The sequence below is a fragment of the Podarcis cretensis genome, assembly GCF_951804945.1.
Source record: "Podarcis cretensis genome assembly, chromosome: 6".
NCBI lineage: Eukaryota > Metazoa > Chordata > Lepidosauria > Squamata > Lacertidae > Podarcis > Podarcis cretensis.
In genome coordinates, this window is record NC_137175.1 from 65,619,062 (window position 1) to 65,639,036 (window position 19,975).

The window sequence follows — 19,975 nt, forward strand, 5'->3', positions numbered from 1 at the left end:
AGGGAAAGAACAGCAACCCAGCCATATTTTTGCCAACAGTGACAGCTGGGTTGCCAGTGAATAAGCAAAGTGTATGCAAAAGGAAGGAAGGAAGGTGAGGGGGAGAGAGATGTTATAATAAGGAAGCATTGGGATGCCACTGCACTGTATGCAATGATGACCACACTGAAATGGGCTGTGGTTCAGAAAATGTGGAGGACATCTGTCAGGTTTTAAAGGTAGCTTGCAATAAGGCACAGGAAATCTGCTGTTAAGAAACTGAATGCAAAAGATCAAAAGCAGTCCATTAGATCACCATTATGGTCTCTGCCTAATTTAGCTCCTTGTAAACTCAAGGACGCAGGTGGCGCTGTGGGTTAAAGCCTCAGCGCCTAGGACTTGCCGATCGAAAGGTCGGCGGTTCGAATCCCTCGGCGGGGTGCGCTCCCACTGCTCGGTCCCAGCGCCTGCCAACCTAGCAGTTCGAAAGCACCTCCGGGTGCAAGTAGATAAATAGGGACCACTTACCAGCGGGAAGGTAAACGGCGTTTCCGTGTGCGGCTCTGGCTCGCCAGAGCAGCGATGTCACGCTGGCCACGTGACCCGGAAGTGTCTCCGGACAGCGCTGGCCCCTGGCCTCTTAAGTGAGATGGGCGCACAACCCCAGAGTCTGTCAAGACTGGCCCGTACGGGCAGGGGTACCTTTACCTTTACCTTTAAACTCAAGGAAATATTACCATTGACCTCAATGGACGAGGGATTGGAACCAGGGTTTCACCTCCCTTTTGCCAAGACTTGGGTGCAGTTAGGCTACTGTTAGGCTACAGCAGGATAAACAATGACTTGAGCAGCGCATTTTGGGCACAAAGAATGAAGCACGTTTGGGCATGAAGCAGAAGAAATCTTGAACTACCACAAAAATGCATAATTTTTCATAATGCATTGCACCAAGTACCGTATTTTTTGCTCTATAAGACTCACTTTTTCCCTCCTAAAAAGTAAGGGGAAATGTGTGTGTGTCTTATGGAGCGAATGCAGGCTGCGCAGCTATCCCAGAAGCCAGAACAGCAAGAGGGACTGCTGCTTTCACTGCGCAGCGATCCCTCTTGCTGTTCTGGCTTCTGAGATTCAGAATATTTTTTTTCTTGTTTTCCTCCTCCAAAAACTAGGTGCGTCTTGTGGTCTGGTGCGTCTTATAGGGCGAAAAATACAGTACTTATCATTAGTAGTCAACTGGGAGAATAAATGTATCCAGTGCTTTTTCCCCCTCTAAAAAAATGTTTAGGGGTGCTCTCATTTTCCTACTCATATTGAAATACTGCCCCTCAATGAGGCCAAACTTAGATTCACAAAATGTTTAGGGGTAGGCATACCCCTTCGTCCCCCCAGAAAAAAGCACTGAATGTAACCAAATATGTTCTTCCTTGGATGGATGGATGAGGTCAGGGGCATAAACAAATTCTAGGCCAGTTAATTTCCCGTTCATATGCTGAAATTCAATACAGGGAAAGGATAAACCTAAGCTAAAATATCACAAAAAGCTTCTTCATGGGAATTTATAGTGTGATGTATTTTAAAACAATTGATCTGATGGCCCTTCTAATGACATAGGGTGCTTCCATACTGCAAGCTTTTCGTGCTACCCACTGTTGCTCTTCCACTGTATGTTGCCTGCAGACTGGCAATCCCACCATAAATATAGATTGTGAGATCACCTCTGAGGTTCACAAAACTACGTGCTCCATTTCACATTAGGACCAAGCCCTTCTGTCAACTACAGGAAGCTCTTGAGGTGCTGTTTCTGAGGAGGCAAATGCAGCCCCACATGCCTCTCTGTCCAGATCTAGGGACTGTCCCCAGGCCATGGCCCCTCCCTACACCACATCCCTTCTCCTGAGGTCACAATCTCACCCACCCTGCTCTGCAACTTCCTTGAGTGCTTTTACTTGGCTCTAAGGTGTCCTTGAACTGCCATAATGTCTCTTGCTTACCTGAATGTAGAATGGAGTGCTGTGTGTGTGTGTGTGTGTGTGTGTGTGTGTGTGTGTAGAACTCTATTGTTTTCGTGTGGCTGAAATGTAGGCTATTGCACAGAGGTGAGAGTCACATTCCCAGCTCCACCTTCTTTCCCCTCTGGCCCCACCCATTGGAATGTGGCCCTTAGGCTGAAAGCATTAGAGGGATACATAGCATTCTTCAGGTGGGAAGGCTAGTGGCTGAAAGGAACTGTGTCAGGGGTCTGGACCACAACAAATGGCCAAAACACAGGAGGTTACTAGAAATGTATTTTTCATCATCATGGCTATGAAAGCTGTCCTGGGATCTAATATGACACATGGCCTCTGCTAGTATTTGAGCCCAAGGTCATCTTTAGACATGCATAGTCTGCTTGATTAAACTGCTTCCAAACAAATTTTACATTCTATGCTACTTAACATAGGGTTTTGGGTTGTTGTTTTTTGGTTTTCATTCAGCTTTATTCATCATTAAAATGAGAGTAATCTGCATACTTTTTAATCCAGGATTAGCCCTTTTTAGTTTATTTTCCCTGCAGACTGATTGTCAGTGCTTCAAAAGCATCAACTATTGATGGATTTCTATACAGCTGCCTGCACATCTGCGGCAATAAAATGTGAATCTGCTTTAACAATATCTGAAATCTTCTGTTTGGGGTTTTATGCAGCTTTTTCTTTCTGAAAGCACCTGCATATTCTTCAATGCTAGCTCGGAAATGCATATATAAAAAAGACTCATCACTGGAAGATGCTGTTTTGTTTTGTTTAGATATGTCTGCATTTAGATATAACAGTAGTAATGTTTCGGCTATAATGAAAACAAGAAATCTTTCTTATATCCTTTTCTAAAATAAAAGTTTATAACCCAATTCGGCAGCCATAAAATCCAAATATGCAGGCTGATCTTTTAGGCTGGTTAGTTCTGGACTTCCAATGCAGATACTATATGGAAAATTGAAGGAAGAAAGTATGCTGTTTGCCATTTAGATGTTACTGATGTAGCACAATAATAGCTCCTGTTCTGTTCTTCCTCATAGCTGCATTTAAACCTGATGAAGACACCAGTCAAGACCATGGCCATACAGAGGCATCTATTGTCCTCTGAATAAAGGTAAAGGTAAAGGTACCCCTGCCCGTACGGGCCAGTCTTGACAGACTCTGGGGTTGTGCGCCCATCTCACTTAAGAGGCCAGGGGCCAGCGCTGTCCGGAGACACTTCCGGGTCACGTGGCCAGCGTGACATCGCTGCTCTGGCCAGAGCCAGAGCCGCACACGGAAACGCCGTTTACCTTCCCGCTGGTAAGCGGTCCCTATTTATCTACTTGCACCCGGAGGTGCTTTCGAACTGCTAGGTTGGCAGGCGCTGGGACCGAGCAGCGGGAGCGCACCCCGCCGCAGGGATTCGAACCGCCGACCTTTCGATCAGCAAGCCCTAGGCGCTGAGGCTTTAACCCACAGCGCCACCTGCGTCCCTGTCCTCTGAATAGAAGACAATAAATAACAAGCCAGAAAAGAATAACAAGTGGGGCTCCAAAGGGATCAGTCAGTGCTGTGAGGTAACTTCAAAGAGATCCCAAGAAGGTCCAACTGGATGGAGTTGGCACTTTATTTATCATATTTGTGGATGATGCAAAACTGGAAGTCACTGCCAATGCAATCCAGAGTCGGGGGAGGGAATCTATTTTGGCCCAAGGGTAGCATTTCCTTCTAGGTAACTTTCCAAGGGTCAAATGCCAGTGATGGGCACAACTCGAGGCAAAGGTGGGTGGAGCAATTAAGGCAAAATTTACCTTTGTTCAGTTTCTAAACACTCATACACCCTGACTGTCTTCCATCCGGACAAGCAAGAGACTTGTGGAATTTCTTCTCTGGCTCAGATTAAAATATGATCTGAGGAACAACTTCTGGTTTACCTGGCTAAGAAGTGCACTGAACCTCCAGCAAAGAAAGCATTAGATTTTCGATCTTCAAGCGTATTAGTTTTCGTCTCTACCAGCGTATTAGTTTGTGACTTATCAGTGCATTGGAGTGATTACCCTGTCCATGGCACTGAGTATGGCTGGCATTAATATGTGCAGGGGGGGGGGGAAATCTAGAGAGGCAGAAAGACTATCCCCCTTCATGGGAGACCTGCAGAGACCTGACTTCCCCCAAAGCCTTACCTTCTGCCCTTGTGCCTCTTTATTCTGGCCAATACAATGTAATGGTGAGTTGTAATAAGGAATTACAACTGTCATCGTTGACAATCACCATTAGACAACTGTCCACAATCACTGACATATTTTCACCATAAATTTGGTCACTCATTAGGTATGTCAACATTCTCAGTGTCAACAGTCCTGGCATTTTGGACATTACCAGACCAATCCTACCTTACATTGGTTGTGGGATTAGGGGAGATATACAAATTTTGCTATGGGCAGGATGGGAAGGGGCAATTTTGTTTACTGCAATGGGAGGGAATTTTCCAGTTTCAGGATTACACCTGAGAAATGCAAGGGCTAAGATCTTTGCCCCACCCTTGGCACACACCCAGTGTCATGAACACATCTGCCCCAAGTAGAGAGGCACAGCATGAGTTAAGAAGCAGCCAGCAGCAGGAAAGCTCACATTTCTCTCAGGCACCTGGGAGCAGTCGGCTGTCTACTCCCCTGCCCCCTGACAATGAAAGGAATGCAGAGGGCAGGAGGAGAGAAGCCAACTTGCTCAAGAAGCACAGGCAGACTCAGAAAGCAGGAGGAGGAACATTTCCTCACCAGAAGAGGAGGCAATTAATCCAATGAGCCCAAGGAGTAGACATATGGGAAAGGTATTAGCCAGGAAACAAAACCAGAAAGGTAAGGGTCATAGGTTCAGGATATTCTGCAGAAGCAGGAAGAATTCCCCAGAAGGGTCAACTGATTCATAGGGTATGGAAGCTCCAACAGAGCGTCTGGGGCTGATTGTTTCTTTTGCAATAAATCTCGTAATCGCTAATTACGACTTGCGTGCTTTGTTATCAAGATGGCAGTCTGGGCTCCTGACACCCAGTATGCTCTGCATCTACCCTTGTGGTGGAACATCACCAGTGGAATAGCTATACCCATGGAACTTTCTGTAAGTGGTCCAGGGCATTTCTGTCCAAGCCAGCATTGTCCCACTGACATATCGCTGTCAGTGGAGTAGTACTCTGCTCTGCTTTTCGAGACCCTCAATTGGCTTTCCAGTGACGGTACTATATAAGTCTCTCTTATGCTGCACAAAGAAGAGCCCATTAATCACATTCTAGAATATTATCAGAGAAACAAGTAAGTAGGCACAGAGTTGACACCTGGTTGGTTGAAAATCACTTCCAGATTTATCCTTCAATTCATTTTAGAACACCATGACTGAGCAGCTGTTTTTAATAATGAAAGATATTTATAAATTGCCATAATAACATTGTTTACTGTTTGCATTGCCTCTCTCAGCCTGGTTCATTAGCTATCATTAAAAGCTTTTCACAACATGCTCTCTGCATATATAGAAATGTTGAGATGCCATCTTAATGGGAAATGTTCTATTTGCAACGCACAGCACAGTGAACAATATGAATGGAAGGCGGTTTGAAGGAGGAGTAATTTTTTTTTAGATCCCCAAAGATATCATAGTGACAGAGCTGAAAGATTTCCAGATACTGCACAAGGAAAAGACCTAGAGGTTTCAAGCTAAGTTGAGAAATATTCTGTAGAAACTGAAGAGTATGTGGCAGCTGCAACAGCAACTCTTCTTCATGCATTTGCAGATGGAATTGTCTATATGGTTTTCCATCTTTAAGGACATAAGAATTGCTTTGCTTTATCAGACTAAAAGTCCATCTGTTCCAGCAGAGTGAACAGCCATATGCCTCAGGAAGTATTTTTACACATATATGTGGGAAACTTCACTCCATGTAAGAACCCGGAAAAAAACATCGCTTGAGAGAGGAGAGATCTTTTGCATGGAGAAACAATCAAGTACTGTTGGGACGCAGGTGGCGCTGTGGGTTAAAGCCTCAGCGCCTAGGGCTTGCCGATCGAAAGGTCGGCGGTTCGAATCCCTGCGGCGAGGTGCGCTCCCGCTGCTTGGTCCCAGCGCCTGCCAACCTAGCAGTTCGAAAGCACCTCCGGGTGCAAGTAGATAAATAGGGACCGCTTACCAGCGGGAAGGTAAACGGCGTTTCCGTGTGCGGCTCTGGCTCTGGCTCTGGCTCTGGCCAGAGCAGCGATGTCACGTTGGCCACGTGACCCGGAAGTGTCTCCGGACAGCGCTGGCCCCTGGCCTCTTAAGTGAGATGGGCGCACAACCCCAGAGTCTGTCAAGACTGGCCCGTACGGGCAGGGGTACCTTTACCTTTACCTTTACTGTTCTAATGTATGCTTAAGCCATACTTATCCCCTAAATATGTAATGACAAGACTTATTTTTTATTACAAGAAAGAAAGCCTACATAAATTAATTTCATGGTAATGGATGTGGGCAAAATACGTTTACATATAAAAACCACAGGTACACTTAATTAATACATTCATACTCCTGAGCTGAAGGAATGATGACCTTATTCTGTAGTAAGTACAAAAGTAGGTGAGTTACTTATGGACTCGGAAGATCGGGAGAGAAGCAAAGTTACCATTTTGCAACTAGGGCAATCCAACAATAGAGAGAATGAAAGATGGTCAGAACCCAAAGCTGGAATGAATACCTCTGTGCTTGAGAGAATTAGGGTCTCTCTGATAAATAGTTAGGCAACAAAATCTTACCAGTTCCTTTTCTGATATCCAATGGAGCACTACAGTTGGTCCTTGAGAGCAGTGTACAGCATGTTGAGCATCATTGAAGTCATGCTATGCTGATTAGGCCACTCAGAATGGCAGCCTTAAATGAGATTTTGGATATCCTAGGTGTATATATAAAATGGGAGGCGGAGTGATGTCATAAGAGGAGGAAAATAGAAGTTTCTTGTGAAACAAAAGTTGGTAACTTTTCTCTCAAATGTGCTTAATGATTTTCATTTAGTTTACATGAGATGCCTTGCGTAAATTCCTGAATTCAGAGTAAACAAGCTTTCTCTTTCTAATTTTAAGATGTCATAAATTATGCCTGGGCTGACCCTAATGTATGTTTGGAGAAAATTTGGTTTTCGGAGAGGACTGGGAGAAGGAGATTGTATCCTATTTTGCCACCTGAGGTGAAACAAAAAGGTTCTGCCCCACCCCACTGCTGTCACCCTGCTGCCATGACCCCTTACCTGGCTTGTGTGATGGTGCCTGTGAAGCAGCAATGATGGAAGGTTCTGATGAGCTCTTGCGAACTCTCACAGTCTCTCACGAGATCTTGCTGGAAGCCACCACTGCTTCTCTGTTGGTGGGGGGGGGGCTGTGGGGGATGCTGCTTCTTGGTGTTTCAGTGCCCAAGGCAGTTGCCTCCCCCCGTCTCATGGGTGGGCTGGCCCTGACGGGGAGTTTTCCCCAATGTCATTGATGACTTATCAGCATTTGCCTCCTTACAGTCTCTGGAGTCAGGAAGTCTGGTCTTGTATTCTATGTCACAAAGAAGAGTGAGGGTTATGGAGGTCATGGATGCCACAATGCAATGCAAACCAGACGTATGCCCTGTTCCTTCAAAATAAACCAAAGAAAAGTCAGGTCAAGCACTCTCTCGTTACAGTGTACCAGCAGCACAAGCTGCTCTAGCCATTAATTGGATGGATGGATGGATGATTTTAACATATTTATACCCTGCTTCTCCTTCTCAAAGTTCAAGGTGGCTCAGAAAAGAATTACAAAATGCAATAAAATCAAAAGCTATACTAACCAAACAGCCAACAGCAGATAAAGAAATTCTAAAAGCTGTGCAATATCTGTTTGCCCCTAGAATCCTGAAACAAATTTAAACCTGGAGACTTGACATGGCTTTTCATTGCATTTCATGCCATCACCTTCCTTTACCTGGTAGGCTACACCCTCTTAATGAAAAAATGGCTGCAAATGGAACCACATTGACAACAATAACATCTTTATTATTGGTTGGATAAACAGTTTGTTAGGCACAAACTAACACATCATGATGTAGCGAATATGCTTCTCATTTCTCCTGCATTCCTCTTCTTGTTGGATGTTTAAAGGTCTGAAATGTGGGGGGATTTTTGGTGTGTGTGTGTGTGTGTGTGTGTGTGTGTGTGTGTGTGTGTGTGTAATAAATGCTAGGCATGATAGAAAAGCCCATTTTAATATCACACTCACTAGGCATTATACAGATTTAATTAGGACATGCTAGGTGCAAAAACAGTTTTCAGCTTGCACTTAGAATTGCTGGAAGAAAGATGTAGCGATGGCCACCAACATAGATGGCTTTGGGATGAGACACATTCATGGAGGATAATGCTATAAAAAGCTACTAGCTACAATGATAGCAGTGCTTTACCTCTACCCCAGAACGCCACTTGATGAAGATGACAGGAAGCAGAGTGCTATTGTGCTCGTGGCCTACTTGTCAGCTTCCAATCCAGTGGGCATCTGGTTGGCTACTGTGGGAAGAGAATGTGAGAATAGAGACTAGATAGGCCTTTGGTATGGGTCCAGCAGGACTCTTCTTGTGTTTTTAGATAACGTGACAACAGAATCCCAAAATTAGGTGCTGCACAGAATGTTACATAAAATTAGGAATGACAAACACTGCCCACAGACTTGTAATATATTTTATTTATTTATTTAACAGGTCTTTAAAAAAAACAACTTTGCTTTTCTTCAAAGCTGCAAACATAGCATGTATGGTAACAATGCAAAACATAGTTTAAAACTTTAAACAGTTGGTGAAGAAGAAGAAAGAAAAAGTCAACAAATGAAGAGTCAGAGACGGGCAACTCAACATTAGAAGAGGGATATGGGAAAATAGATAGGCACTAATCATGTAACAACAATTTTAAAACTTTTCACCTAGTTGTCCCCATTACATGGAGATCTGTTGTCTCAATCTGTGCAAAGAAAAAAGCATAACTACATTCCAGGAAATACTTGCGTCTGCATTTTAAAAAATGCAGACTTCTATTTCCCTGCTGGTCCTGCTCAGAAACTAGCTCCTTTCTGCTGTACTTCAAGAGCATTAAACATTCAGAGCCATATATATATCCTTCAAGGCTGTCACTGGTGCGGCTAGCAAGAACTTGATCTGGTGGTTTTTAAGGAAAGAACTTGAATGAAATATATATATATTTCAACTTGCTACTTCCCCTGCCTTACCTTTTTCTTATGCTGCTACAAGGAGCTGGTGGCCTATATTAAACACCTACAACTACATTTGTTGTCCTCAAGTAAAAATCACAGTTGAAGAATTTCTGTAAAAGACAATTTGTTCACAGCCAAGATGGGTGTTCAAAACGGAGGACATATATCATATAAATAATACCAATGTTGCGAGAGGCAAGGCAATGGCCTACTAAAAACAGACTGGATCAGGAGGTCAGCTTTTATTTTATATTAAAGGTAAAGGTACCCCTGACTGTCAAGTCCAGTCATGGATGACTGGGGTTGCGGTGCTCATCTTGCTTTACTGGCCGAAGGAGCTGGTGTACAGCTTCCAGGTCATGTGGCCAGCATGACTAAGCCGCTTCTGGCGAATCAGAGCAGCGCACGGAAATGCCATTTACCTTCCCACTGGAGAAGTACCTATTTATCTACTTGCACTTTGATGTGCTTTTGAACTGCTAGGTGGGCAGGAGCAGGGACCGAGCTGTTGTGGTTCTGGACATTTCGACACGAGCAACGGCAGTTCACCCCATTGCGGGGATTCGAACCACTGACCTTCCGAATGGCAAGCCCTAGGTTCAGTGGTTTAGACCACAGTGCCACCTGTGTCCCATTTATTATATATTAGCAAATAGCAGTGCATATTCAGAAGTTCAGAAAACAATCAGAGGTGCAGAAAAAAATAATAACCCAGTAGTCACTGCTATCCATGTCCTGATTTATTTACAGGTTCTTAGTCTGAAAGTGTCACTGCCATCACCAGAAGCACTTTTCCTGAGCAGGCATTCCTGAGATCTCAGTTGCTTTCCATCATTTGATGGCTCCACAGGTGCCTCTAGGCAACAACTCTGTTTTCCTCCATGTCTCTCCCTGCTTGGTAACCTTTCAGCACTGAGCACAGCAGAGCGCCTCAAGCAATGAGTCTCAAAATGATGTCACAGGGAACAAAAACAGCAACTTTTCACCAGCCACGTTACGTGTCATAAACAGCCTCCAAAGCCCTAGGTTCAATCTTCCTACTGCCACCCGCAATCACATTAATACAGTACATTCTCAGTGACAAAGAGGCTTCCTAGTTGCTTCTGTCCATCTCCTCTTCTTAGCCAATCATAAAAATCACTAGCAGCAGATCCCACCCTTGCCTCCAGGGAGGGAAAACACTTACAAAACAAAACAAATAAGCAACTATGTCATGTAGAAAAGGCTTGGGATAGTGTCTGTGTGTGTTTTCTTTGAATTTAATTTGGTACAATGATACTCCAGTCAAAATACAGATTTCATGTTTGCTAGCTGAACAAAGGGTTAAGAGACATAAGAGTTCCCTGCAAATTCCTAGAGGGCACTCTGTGAGGTCACGTCCTCTGTTTGCACAGGGCAGGAAGAGAACAATAGGGAAAAAACTTACTACAGTACTTCCTTCCTGTCCAGAGCTCATTCTCTTTTACATCTTGCAGCTGTGGAGAAAGGGTGTAGTCTGTGCTCTGTTGAGCACAGGCACCATATTCAAATGTGTGTTTTGTAATCTAGAAGTCTATTTTGCCTGACTTACTTGACTGCCATTTTCTGCTTGAATCAAGTCTGCAGTGTTATGTAAGTAAACAACATTTTTATGTTTACATTACAGACTGCTGTACTGTGATGTTATCATTTAAGTTTGGAGCTGCAGGTTTTAAAATGCTGTCTTTATGAATGATTTATTTTACTTTGCTCAACTGGGTTCTGCAAAAAACCCTCTTCCCCTTCAGCCAAACCCAAGAACTTACCCAGTGGCGGAGGCTACAGTGAGTATTTCCAGCATCCCAACAGAGTAACTTTTTTTTCTTCTGGCTGGAAACTGATGCTAGGCTCATCATTTTTGCCACAGATTCTGGAGCCAATTGCCCTAGGCCTCTGCAGGAAGAAACACTTAACAGGGAGCAATTCCCATGGACGTAAAATGGGGCTTACTTCTGAGTAATGTACAAGGTAATGCACCGCAATGTTTCATTGTCCACTGTTTCTTTGCAGAGGAGGAGGATAGAGAACCAGAACAGAAGAGGGTACCACACAACTTTTCTCCCAGTGAAGCAGCAACTGCGGCAGCTGAGACCCCTTCTGAATCAAGGTAAGAGGCTGTAGGCCCCAGGTACATCTCCACTGCTTAAGTGTTTGCTGTTCCTTTCTCAAGTGAAGAAGACGGGGACCTCCTAGACACTACCTAAGTGACCAAGGTGTCCCACCAGTTCAATTTTATTTTTATTATGGATTTATTTATTAAATGTTTATATTGTCCTTCATCCATAGATCTCAGGGCAGTTCTCAGGTCTAGGTTCCCGGTGGCGCCATTGATTGCAAAGGATTGTGTTTGCCCGAATGACCTATATGGGCTTTCAAATGGGTCAAATGTATAATCTTCCCAGAAAACATGTGAAGGGGTTGTATTTTTTCCCCTTTTTTCCTCCAACCTGCCTCTACTTTATCAAAGCAGAACCAATGACATTTATGTTTTGATGCTCAGACCTACAGAAACGCCCTATAGAAACTGCTGGCACAGTTGACATCATCACAGCCCCAATAATTCCTGACATATTACATGAGATACCTTTCAGTAAACTTGTGCTTGGCGGGGAATCCATAAATCCAAATTCAGTTAAGTCATTTTTATGCTGCACATATCCACCATACAGTACATATCCAGCTCTTTTATCTTGTGAAGGGGAAGGTAGAGGCAGGAGAGACAACAGAACCACAACACTTATAAAAACGACTTGCTTACAGTCGCTCAGTAATTATTATTCTAGCATTGCCCTAATACATTGTCTTACAAATGCCAAGGCAGGGAGATAAGCATTTGCCTGTTGAAGGTGAAGAGCTCTGTTCTGTCTTTAGATATTTGGAGCTAAATTGCTACTCTTAAATCACTTCTATTTTTTCCCAGTGTGCAGTGTGGGATTGTACTGAAGACACACTGTTGCTATGCCTTTCCCAGCCCCCACCTCACCTACTACATACAAGTCCTCTCTTTTTAAGGGCATTTCCCCATTATTTCAATCATTTATATCTTTGAATGCCTGACATTTTACAGTGCCCAAACCCCACGTTTCAGTGGGCATCAGTAAATCATCCCCCAACGCTGTGTCTTCCTTATACACTCTTCCATACATAACATCAATCATTTTACCATTTCATAGGAATAAAAAAAGAAAGAATGTTTTCTTAACTGTGTCTTGCTTTATTGGCCACATTACATAAACAGGATGATTTATGAAGCAGGAAAAGGAAAGAAGGTGGTGTTTGCTCTTATGCGTTCTTCTCCCATCTGTGATTTTTGTCGTGTCTTTAGGCTTCATGGAAGCATCCTTGCACTAAGTTAGTATAGGGGCATGTGCAAATGTCTATACCCCCCCCTTAAGCTTTCTGAATGTTTGTAAAATGACTGTGCCTGCTTTTTGCTATGTTACAGTGCAGATAACCTGACTGTTTGCTGCTTTAGGCCATTGATAAGAATGGGCATAGTATGGGTTTCCTATACAAGTTGTGTCTTTGTCATGGAAACCAAGTTAACAGACATTAAGCACACCCTTGGCTCTCCTCTCTACCCCACTCTCTCTTTCTCTCTCACACACACATTCACAGTTGCTATGGTGGCACAAGATGAATGATCTTCCCTGCAGTTTCATTGATGACATACAGCCCTGTAATGAACTGTCAGTTCTTTTGTAGGGTTGACTTTTGGGGATTCGTAGCTTCTACTGATCCAAGGCCGGCGAGTGTTTTCCACTTTTTTTTTAATGAACTGTGGCTTCTGAAAAAAACAACACACCAACCAGCATTTGTGGGCAGATAGAGAACCAAGCTAAAACACATTATTTTTAACTAAGCTAGAGACCTAGGTAGGCTAGACAGTGAAAACAAAGGTGGACAAGAGCAGAAATAAGTTGGGTAACAACTTATTTTAGTATTTTTATTTGGGTGCCTGATATCTGTGTTTGTTGTTCAGCATTTGGACAAACAAAGAAAAGAATGCTGCTTTCACACTGTCCCTTCCTTCCTGTCTCTTTACTGCAACTACTGTCCTCTAAACTAATTTCTTCTGCTGTGGTGTGCCTCTGCTTGCCATTGGCTTAAATTTGGTAGCTGGCCATTTTGGAACCTACTCTTTGCATGCACCGGACACAGTAGAATTCTCAAAATGGTGGCTGACAGGCACTAATGGTGCACAGCAGTAGAAAAAAAGATACAAGAAACAGCATGGCATTTTTGACCCGGGCAATTGTGAAATCATGGGTTGGAATCCACTACTACAGCAACAGCATGGGAAGCTTAAATCTGAAATTATGAAGCCTTCTGCATGAGGTTAAAGCTTCAAGGATAAGACTCTTGGAAGAATTCCATCTTGTTTATCCATGCGCTGTACAGTAGTAAAAACTAGCTATCATGAAGACACCCCCCCAAATAAAATCTGGGCTTTCTCTGCCTTGAAATCCTACATTCTTAGAGTAGAAAAGCAGGCAGGATATTAACACTTTCCTTGCTTATTTTGTGTATAATTAAATATTCAAAGTTATGGACAAGTAATCTTGCAGAATTAGACTTCCCTAGCTGCCTGTGGCCCCTGTAGGGCTGAGAGTATTTCATAATGAAGAGGCGTACTGGGGAGTAATGAATAGAGGTATTGTGGAGAATGGGGGGAACCTGGCAAACAACTGCATGCCTACGCTATAAGGTTACAAAGAGACAGTGGAGAATGGGACTTGGCTCACGCTCAGGTAGAGCTTTCCTTTTCCTTTTCATTAAAGTTCTTTGTTGATAACTTCTGCATTCACATGCATTTGAGAAAAGCGTCATATCAAGGACTCTGCATCTTTGCAAGGAAAACAATATACCAGGAAGCATTTCAAAACACAGGCAGCATCTTCTGCAGAAGCTTGTTTAGAAAATAGGTTTGGCTAAACAAAAGCCTTGGAAATAACATAATCAGCACTGCCTCTGTTTGGGCGCATGGGCCGAGGGAGGAACAATTTGTCAAAGATACACGCTTGTAATGTTCAAAGAAACAATTTTCTAGCGCAGTGTTATCTCTTGCAACTCCTCTTTTCTATCTATTGTTTGCTATACGTTTTTGTTCAAGAGAAAAATTAGGCACGCTCTGGAGTGTTTGCTTGGTCTGGAATTTCCCCCCTGTGCCAAGCTGTTTAATTTATGATGCCCTTCCATAAGAAAAAAGAATCTTGGAGACACTGTACACACTGTAGCAGAATATCTAATTTATTTATCCTCCAACCAAGGCCCTAGGTCAGCCTTCCCCAACCTGCTTCCGTCTGGATGTTGCTGAATTTCAGCCCCGCCCGCCGGTGCTAGCCATTAGGGATGATGATGATGATGATGATGTTGTTGTTGTTGTTGTTTTTAATCTCCTTCCACATATATGCCCAAGATGATTTACAAACATACCCTGAAAAAAAGATGAAATCATGTTTAGAACTGTATAAAAAACAATGGAATATGGGTTTAAAAACAACAGAAAACAAACACCTAAGGCAGAGAGACCTTTTCATCTAGCTGGAAAAGTTTGTCAAAACAAAAACGACTTTAATTGTTTCCAGAAACTACAGATTGTGAATAGACAGTACAGCAATGTCCAAAGGCAACCAGGATGGGGAAAGCTGTGCATGCATTATTTAATTGTTGCAGTCATTCGACTCGTTGATTAAGGTTGGATATGTGGATTCCTACACCAGTGTTAACTAGGGCTGTTACCTGTGAAATGGCTTTGGGCGCCGAGAGAAATGTTCTGAACATGTCTCTGGACGTTTCTTCATCCAGGCAGTGGCTGGGATACAAAGAGCTCCTTCAGGCATGTGCATGCCCAGTGGGATTTCCCCTTTGAATGGCAGTCTGCTGTGCCACATCACAAATGCTTTTTAAACTCCCTTCAGTTTTCCTCACGCAGCATGGAGGGCTAATGGTAAAAAAAAACCCCACTTTTTTTCTAAAAGGAAAAGGAAAGGTACAGTTGTATCAACCCACATGTACAACTTACAAAATAAAGCAGCTGACAAAACAAATAAAATAAAACATTGGGTTGTATCCAAGGTGCTTTTCGACCCATTGAAAAGCTGCTTTGGATTTAGTGGAGAAATCTAGGAAGTCCCTCTGTTTGTGCAAGCTCTTGTGTAAGACATTGCGCTTTTGAATGGGCAACCAGTATGAAAACGAGAAACACAAAGAAAAATCTTAGCTCTAGCCTCTTTTTCCCCATGCTGCGCATACATTTAAAATTTTATTTATTTTCATTTTTATACTTCCCTTCATCCTTCGAACTCAGGATGGTTCACATCATAAAAATACAATATAAAAACATAAAATACATAATAAAAATAAGAACCAAACCAATAATCCCCCCCTCCCACAACACACCTATCATGTCACTTCTTACTTGCCCCATATCTCCTTGCGATTCAGTGTACATGCAAAACTGACCGTCCCCAATATCTTATTACTCTCCTAAAATTGTAACTCACCACGCAGTCTTATTCATGTCTGCTCAGAGGTAAGTCCTATTAGTTAACATCTTACTTAGTTCTGTGTGGCTTACTTCCATATAAGTGGGTACAGGATTACAGTCTTTGTTTCCTAGCTGGAAGAAATTTGCCCTGATCTATATGTGGATGTCCAGATATTATGGAATAACAGAATCATAGAATTGTAGAGTTGGAAGGGACCCCCGAGGACCATCGAGTCCAACCACCTTTTAACCACAATGATGCTAATATTTTACAATCTGTTTTCAGTGATATTGGACAACAGCTGGCTTGCCTTTGCTGATTACAGTTACTGCCTGAGTCTTGAGATCATTGTATGGGAGAAATGCTTCATTTTTTGTCATATACAGTCTTCAAAGTTTTTGTTTTTGTTTTAGAATTTTTGCAGCATCATTGTAGAGTTGCATCCAAAGTTCCCATTCCTTCCACCAGAAAAAGGAAACCTATGGATGCACCCCATAGTGCTTCTAGCACAGGTGTTGCTTGAAATTTTTTAAAAATGTGGAGCTATTCTAGAAACCTGAACTTGTGATTACTTTGTTTCCTCACAACTTTCACTTCTCTTTGTTTTGCTGGTTTCTGTGTTCGGAATAGGTTTGTTTAGATGGTTTTGGTTGGATGTAGAAGCAGGCAATCCTTCAGGCGTTCTGAAACCAAGCCATATGCATGGTTTTTCAGGAGTAGCACTTTGAGTTGTACCAGGAAATGTATTGGAAGCCATGGAGGAGCGCCATATGTTTCCATTACACAGCCCCAGTTAGCAGTCTAGCTGCAATCTAACATACCATTCATTGCAATCATCTAACCTGGAGATGAAATAGTTCTGTAGAAACCAGGCCTTCCTTTGCAGTTGGTTGCCCAGCTATAATAGCATGCATTTAAGTCGTGGACTGGTGCTAATCCAAGTATTACAGCTCAAAGTTTCCACAGTAGGTCTGAGCAAGCTAGGAACACAATGACTTCCTGATCCACAGGGTACCCCCTTAGTGAGAAACAGTCGGCTAGAACAACATGATGTTGCCAATACTGTTTTCATCTAGAAAGGAAAATGTGGCTCTGTAGCTCAGCGGTAGATCACATGTTCTACATATAAAAAGTCCCAAGTTCAATCTTTGATTTCTCCAAGTGAGGCTGGGAAGACTCCTGTTTGAAACCATGGAGTGTGGTTGATAGACATTATAGGCAATACTGAATTAGATAAACCTATGGTTTAATTTGGTACAAGCTGTCTTCCTATGTTGTAGAATCACAATGACCGCTCCCCACTTAAAACGGGGGGCGCCTTTTGCGTGGACGCGTGCAGCCCTGGATCTGGAGTGGCCCCATCAGCATAGGCTTTGCCTTCCCTCAGGTGGGATACCTGGAGGTCCCCGCCTACCCCAGTGAGTTGTCCAGTCCCACCTGGGGGAAGCGTTGCCAGGGAAACCAGGCCAGGTAAGGGGAGGGATTACTTGCCCACACAATAGAGGGTGGATCTTACTTGTTAATCCTCACTTGGCTCCAGAGCTTCTCCTGGAAGGACGTTGCTGTACTTCCTTGCTCCAAAAGGTAAGCCTTTACAATGGGTGTAAAAAAGAGAAGTCAATAATTTACAGCTCTCCACAGGCATCTAATTGCTCTGGGGAAAAGGGAAGCACAAGACTACATTTTTTTTAGCTTCAGTACAGTGGACAATTCACTAAGTGATAAATTACAATGCTGGACAGTTTAATCTATGGAATACTGGTCATCTGTACATCTGCCCTCATGGTGGTGTGGAGAATCCTGTTATACCACTTAGAATTGACCAGAAATCGGGGGATGCCAGGAAATTCTAAGGTTTCCTTTACCATGTAGGCAGAAATTATAGGCGAGCATCTCATCATGTGGTTTTCGGGTAAATGGTTGTCTGTCAAATGGGAGAAAGGGTAGAGAACTACCTGAGTGCATGTAAAAGGAAAGACAAATGTGCACTTATTCATCTTTGAGTTGGTCGACATGCTCCAGAAAGTACCATTTTTCTATATGGCAAGTTTCACAACCTGCTTTAAGCATTTCTCAGCTTTTCTAGAAAGCATTTTGCAGTGTAGGATAGGTGCAGAAAGGAAGATTGACTTCAGGGGAAAAAGAAAACAAAAAAGTCCCATTGTGCACTTTTCCCTATGCCCCTCTCTGGATTGGAGCACAGTGATTTTGAAATAAACGCCAGTATTAGTCAGGGACTGTCTCCCCCTCCCATTTTTTAAAGAAAGTTCTTTATGTAATCTAGCCTTACTGATTGATTAATAGTGTTCCCTGGGGTGAAGTCTTCAATAGGCTCTGTTTGAAAAAGAATTGTTAAAAGCTGAAGAGCCACATTATATACTTTATAGGTCAAAAACAGCACCTCAAATTGTTCTTGAAAGACAATAGGAAAATAGTGCAGAAGCTTTTGTGGGTAACAAGCCTCCGGTAACCAGGCTCTGCTAGGAGGTAGACCACAGGATTCTGCCTCAATTGGCAATATTCATCTCTTATTGAGAGCAATCATGGAAGATGTGTGATGATCAATTTTACATGTACCATTTACAGTGCTTTCGAGCTTCACTCTCATGCTGCTGTGCAAGCTTAAATGTGCTTATACAGTGGTACCTCAGATTACGTACGCTTCAGGTTACATACGCTTCAGGTTACAGACTCCGCTAACCCAGAAATAGTGCTTCAGGCTAAGAACTTTGCTTCAGGATGAGTATAGAAATTGTGCTCTGGCAGTGCAGCAGCAGCAGGAGGCCCCATTAGCTAAAGTGGTGCTTCAGGTTAAGAACAGTTTCAGGTTAAGAATGGACCTCCAGAACGAATTAAGTACTTAACCCAAGGTAACACTGTATCAGCTTTCTAAAATTGTTGATGGTGATACAGAAAGGAATAATTAGAATGGTATTTTATTATTCCTGCGTGTTTTGGGTCACCTGTGAGCAAATGACATTACCTGAAGTGCATTTTTAGTCCACCATTTGTGTGACCCATTGGGAATGGCTTCTCTAGACATTTTACCTCTCATTTCTGGAGGAAAGTGGCTCATTGGTCACACTGACCTAGGCCCAGATTAACATTCCTTGAGTCATACCCATTTCGATGATGGACTCTTTGTCATAGCCATTTCCTGCACCTCCCTGCTCTCTGTTAAGAAAAAGGCAAGGTAAACATGAAATGCTTCCCTCTCCTTATTGACATCTGCTGGTGTGTGTGCGTGTGGGTGGGAGGGGAGAACTTATCAATTTTGCCAGCAGTGTGCTCTTTTCCTTTCCTTCAAAGCAGATATATATTTTTAATCAGTGCTGGTTCACATGAACCATGCCTTTTGAAACTGACATGGTTTTCTCTACCTTTAATTTCAACAGATGTTAGAAAGGGCCAGTGGTAGAATTGACAGTGTATCAGATTCACTGGAAACCAAGTGGTTAGATGTTGAAGGAAGTGGTGATGGGAGGGTGGGGAAGTCATGCAGAAGGAGGGGATAATACCTTGTCAGACTGTCACCAACCATGCCATGAAGGTAGTTGTGGGCCAGTATGGGTCTGCATTTGAGGCAGACAAGTGAGAAAGTAACAGGAACTGGCAAAGATTCCCAGGTGATCTTCAAACAAAATATCTTCAAGAAAAGGTGCCATAGTGATCTTGAGTATGCATTCTAAGAGACTGGATCAGCTTCTCAGATCAATTCACTGTTTATGCCAGCATTGTGAATGTTATATGTGGGAAGAAATAAGCAGCATACTAAATGCTCTTTATGTAAAGAATTATTATGAAGACATGAATTGCTACAGCTTTGACCTTTTCCTTTTTATATCATTATTTCCGCTTATTAGCCCTGTCTTGAACCACCATTGACCTTGACCTTGATGCCCCAAACAGCAATAATCTGTGCAATCCTATGTATATTTATCTATTTAGAAGTCCCACTGTGTTTGATGAGACTTGCTACCTAGTAAGTGTGAATACGATTGCAGTCCAAAATTATTTCAAGATGCAAGAACTACACTCTCTGTCAAACATGCCAGATGATAATGTCAGTTGAAATCATCCATTTCCAGATGGTGGTATTCTGAGATCTAAGAAATTCAATGAGCATATTAAGTTTTCCATTTAACTTATGAGGATTAATTCCAAATTAAAAATAAATATAAGCAAGCTGTGGGCCAGTCTCTTTGCATAAACATTTGAAATGACCACAGCAACCTCAGATGGCCCCAATATTT

The 19,975-nt window shown here is 42.8% G+C and overlaps 1 long non-coding RNA gene across 3 annotated transcripts in view; it reads left to right on the forward strand.

Moving 5' to 3' along the window:
- The first annotated feature begins 9,610 nt into the window (after positions 1 to 9,610).
- Positions 9,611 to 19,975, forward strand: part of LOC307219362 — a 107,560-nt gene continuing 97,195 nt past the window's right edge. For 2 of the 3 annotated variants that reach the window (XR_013840379.1, XR_013840380.1), the window contains exons 1-2: positions 9,611 to 10,824; positions 11,242 to 11,338. This is a non-coding gene — a long non-coding RNA (uncharacterized lncRNA). The remainder of the gene's footprint in view (positions 10,825 to 11,241; positions 11,339 to 19,975) is intronic. The other variant, XR_013840381.1, reaches the window with a different exon arrangement.